This window comes from Chenopodium album, chromosome 15 (assembly GCF_948465745.1).
Source record: "Chenopodium album chromosome 15, dcCheAlbu1.1, whole genome shotgun sequence".
Classification (NCBI taxonomy): Eukaryota; Viridiplantae; Streptophyta; class Magnoliopsida; order Caryophyllales; family Amaranthaceae; genus Chenopodium; species Chenopodium album.
Window position 1 is genome coordinate 25,579,550 of NC_137848.1, and position 4,983 is coordinate 25,584,532.

Consider the following 4,983-nt stretch of genomic DNA (forward strand, 5'->3'; position numbering starts at 1 on the left):
AGCACAAACATTATCTATTCAAAAATGAAACAAGAAATGGTCACACATGAACTATGCCATGAATATTGAGACATAAGCGTGAAGCAACTAGTCATGAAGTAAAGGCAAAATTAGACACAAGAGACCAAATTATGAATCATTATAGGCAAATTAATCCAAAAACACTGAATTATCAAAGAAATGAAACTATCATATAGAATACCCGTGAGAGAGAAAATGACCAACAATAATGAATCAAGGATTCAAGCAATGTATACAAATTCATCATGAAAAATCTTCAATATAACATCCAATAACATCATTCAACACAAATTACAAGCTAAAAGAACCAACAATGGAGTTCTACCATTAAAGCAAAAACATGGGTTTCAAGCTTCAAAAATGAGGAAGAAGATGACTAGAAAGTGAGAAATTATACCTCAATGAAGCTTTAAATCACTTGAAAATTGCACAATTGACGAATATAGAACAATTAGAACACCTAAAGACAAGTTCCAAGCACCAACACAAACCCTCAAAAAATTCGATTATAGCCCCAAATTTTCGAAATTTCAGATTTTTTTTTTTATAAATTTTAAAAGATTTGATTATGGTTAATGTAATTTTGAGATGAATTGAAAATAAAAGGATGAATTTTCTTAAAATTGCAAAGGAATTGAAAGGGTTTGATGAGAAATAAGAGAGTGGAGGAATGAAGGGGAAGTCGGGGGTGAGAGAAAAGAGTGAATAAGGGGGGTTTGGGAATGAAAGGAGCACGAAAAGGGTGGGGATAACTACTGTGGCTGGTGCGTGCGCATAGCTTGGTTGGTGCGTGCGCTCCAACTACGGCAGGGGCTGGGCTTGCTTGCTCGGAATTACGCAACAAAGGTCACGAACGCTAACCTACCTGGTGCGTGCACACCAGGTACCGTCTAGGGGGGGCTGAGTTTGCTTGAGATACACCAAACGAAGCAAAAAATTCTGACTCTCTTGGTGCGCACGCGCAGGGAGGATGGTGTGTGCACACCAGAGAGGTATGGGGGGGTTTAAAATCCGTCAAATTTCATCAAAATGAGCTTAAATTTCTGACCCCTTTGGTGCGCGCGTGCAACCTATGATTTGTGTGCACCAAACAAGAAAATTCCGCTCATGAACAAACTCTCGTGCTTGCGCTCTCATCGGCGCTAACAAGCGCCATGATCAAGTGCTTAAAAATCACAAAAAAAAACAGTTCAAAAATCACTCGATCATAAATAAAAATTCATGAAAACTCAAACACGAGAGCATGTAACCCTATGAACTCCTTCACCTAAGCTTAACCTAACCTCATGAAACCTTGAATTAACACCAAAATTGTTGAAAATTTTCATCGATCCAATCTCATGGCACCCAAAATCAAGAAAACAAAGAAGAATAAGAAAATTTCTCAGAAATAAAAGAAATATAGAGAATAGAAAAATCAAAAGAAAAGGGTTAGAAAACCGGGTTTCCTCCCGGGAAGTGCTTTTTTAACATCATAGCTCGACGTTCTCCACCTATTAAGGTGGTTCTCAGAGAAGCAATATGTGAATAATGCCAACAAAAGCACCATCGAAATACTTCTTGAGTTGATGGCCATTAGGAAAGTCATTCTTAACCAAGTAAGGACCGCTCCATCTTGACATGATCTTTCCGGGAAACAACTTCATTTTTGAATTGTAGAGAAGAACTTTATCACCAACATAAAACTCTTTCTTCTCAATAAGCTTATCATGAGTTTCCTTGGAACGAGCTTTGTAAATACTAGCATAATCATAACCATCAAATCGAAGCTCCTCTAGCTCATGAAGATCTAACCACCTTTTCTCTCTCGCACTTTCCAAATCAAAGTTTATCTGCTTGATTGCCCACAAAATACGGTGATCGAGTTCTGCCGGGAGATGGCATGATTTGCCATAGACTAGGCGGTATGGAGTGGTACCTATAGGTGTCTTAAAAGCCGTTCTATAACCCTAAAGAGCATCATCCAACTTGTCCGACCAATCCTTCCTATTTCTTGCAACCATCTTTTTAAGGATTAACTTGATTTGACGATTGGAAACCTCAACTTGGCCACTTGTTTGAGGATGATATGGAAGGCCAAATAGTTGATGAACTCCATGCTTTCACAACATCTTTTGAAAGGCATTGTGAATAAAATGAGAACCATTACGGCTTATCACCGCCTTTGGTACACCTAACCTTGGAAAAATGACCTTCTTGATTAACTTCATTACCACCTTGTGGTCATTAGTTGGGGAAGCAATGGCCTCAACCCATTTAGACACGTAATCCACCGCCACAAGAATATATTGATTTCCAAAAGATGAGGGAAATGGTCCCATAAAATCAATTCCCCAAACATCAAATACCCCCAATTCAAGAATAGGTTGTTGAGCATCTCATTTCGCTTGGAGATATTCCCAACTCGTTCACAACGGTCGCATGTCTTAACAAAACCCCATGAATCCTTGAAGAGATGTGGCCACCATAAACTGCTTTGAAGAATCTTGGTGAGGGTTTTAGAAGCACCCATATGGCCACCACTCGTATCCAAGTGGCACATCTTCAGAACACTAGGCACCTCTTCATTTGGAACACAATGCCTAAGTAAGCTATCAACTCTTTGCTTGTACAAGATGGGATCATCCCACAAATAGTGTCTTGCCTCTCTCTTGAGCTTCTTTTATTGATTCTTAGAAAAGGAAGGTGGAAACTTCCCACATGCAAGAAAGTTCACTAAATCGGCGAACTATGGGAGCTCCTTTGCCTTAATATCATATAAGAAGTCATCAAGCATCCAATCCTCAATTGGAGAACCATCATCATGAATTTGAGAATCCTCTAAGCGAGAGAGATGGTCCGCCACAACATTTTCCGCTCCCCTCTTATCCCTAATCTCAATGTCAAAAGTTTGAAGTTCGAGCACCCACCGGATTAACCTAGGCTTGGATTCTTTCTTGGCAAAAAGGTACTTGAGAGCCGCATGATCCGTGAAGACAATGGTCTTGGAACTAACAAATAACAACGGAACTTTTCAAAAGCATGAACAATACACAAAAACTCCTTTTCCGTTGTGGTGTAGTTTCTTTGAGCACCATTTAGAGTCTTGGACATATAATAGATCACATGTAGCTTCTTTTCCACTCTTTGACCCAAGACACCTCCAATTGCCGAATCACTCGCATCACACATCAACTCAAAAGGTAAATCTTATCTTGGGGCTTGAACAATAGGAGTAGAGATTAGAGCCTTCTTCAATTTATTGAATACCTCCAAACACTTATCATCAAATACAAACTCGGCATCCTTTTGAAGAAGATCATTGAGGGGCTTTGCAATACGCGAGAAATCCTTGATAAATCTTCTATAAAACCCGGCATGTCCTAAGAAAGATCTCACTCCTTTCACATTGACCATTGGTGGAAGCTTCTCAATAACCTCAATTTTTTCTTTGTCCACCTCTATCCCCTTGTGAGAAATTTTATGGCCAAGGACTATGCCTTCCTCCACCATGAAGTGACACTTCTCCCAATTCAAAACCAAGTTCACCTTCTCACACCTTACCAAACATTTCTCAAGGTTTTCAAGACATGCCTTAAATGAAATGTCGCCTACGGAGAAGTCATCCATAAACAATTCCATTTCCTCCTCCAACATATCTCCAAATATACTCATCATGCATCTTTGAAATGTTGTGAGAGCATTGCAAAGGCCAAACGGCATTCTCCTAAAGGCAAACGTACCATATGGACAAGTGAAGGTTGTTTTCTCTTTGTCATGCGGGTGGATAGGGATTTGGAAAATCTAGAATAACCATCAAGAAAACAATATAACTTGTGCCTTGTTAGTCTCTAAAGCATTTGATCAATGAAAGGAAGGGGGAAGTGATCTTTCTTGGTGGATGTGTTTAGACGTCTATAGACTCTCTTTCTCCATCTTGCCAATCTCTATAATACCTCACTACGTCTTCAATTATGTCTACCACTTCCTCTTCAGTTTTGTTCATGATAGGACCTCCGGCTCCTCCATCTAAACATGATTTTCCTTGAGTACTAAGGCCTCCATAGAAAATTTGAATAATTTGGTAAGTAGGAATTATGTGGTGAGGACATTCTCTTTGATACACTTTGTATCTCTCCCATGCTTCATAGAGACTCTCACTAGGCTTTTGCTTGAAACCTTGAATCAAACCTCTAGCTTCCGCCGTTTTTCTTTTGAGGATAGAAACGGGATTGAAACTCCTTGGTCACTTCATCCCATGTCCTTAGAGAATTCGGCTTGACCTCCTTGTCTAGCCATTCCAAGGCACGCCTTATGAGGGAAAAGGGAAAAAGATTGAGGCGGATGAATTATTGGGAAATTCCATACACCTTGATAGTATTGCAATATTTTCAAACTCCTTGAGATGATTTAGCGGGCTTTCATGCTTAGCCCAGCTAAATTGTCGCCTCTCTATCAAAGTGATCATTGTCGGTCTAATTTCAAAGTCATTTACCGGTGTTGTAGGTGAAGCAATCCCACTCTCAAATCTATATGCACCGGGAATCCCCAATTCTTTCAACGCCACCCTTGGATTTTCTCCCATTCTTGCTTGTTCCTCTTATTGCGGTTCTTCTTCACTTGAAGTACTAGGGCTCAAAGATCGTCTAGCACCCCTTAACCTTGCAATAGTTCTCTCAATTTCCGAATCAAATGGCACTAGTTAACGACCACTTGCTCTATGCATAAAATCTCAAAAGAAATGGTTAGTAGCACGGCTATAAATGTAGCCTAAAAGAAAATATTTTTGTATTTTCAATTAAAGATGATATACACTCAACAACTATAATAAAGCACCAATATCACTCCCCGGCAACGGCGCCATTTTTGACGTAGAGAAAAGTAGGTCGCTTTCTACCCTTTTCTAGAGCCAAACAAAATTTGTAAACGCTCGACCAACCTAATACGACTATATGGTAAGTCAAGGGTCAAACCCAAAGGAAT

The 4,983-nt window shown here is 39.7% G+C and overlaps 1 non-coding gene across 1 annotated transcript; it reads left to right on the forward strand.

Annotated features, from left to right (window-relative positions):
- Positions 1–4,094: 4,094 nt before the first annotated feature.
- LOC145583531 (small nucleolar RNA R71) lies at positions 4,095–4,201 on the forward strand. Its single transcript, XR_014100172.1, has one exon. It is a non-coding gene; the product is annotated as a small nucleolar RNA R71 (small nucleolar RNA).
- The last annotated feature ends 782 nt before the right edge of the window (positions 4,202–4,983 follow it).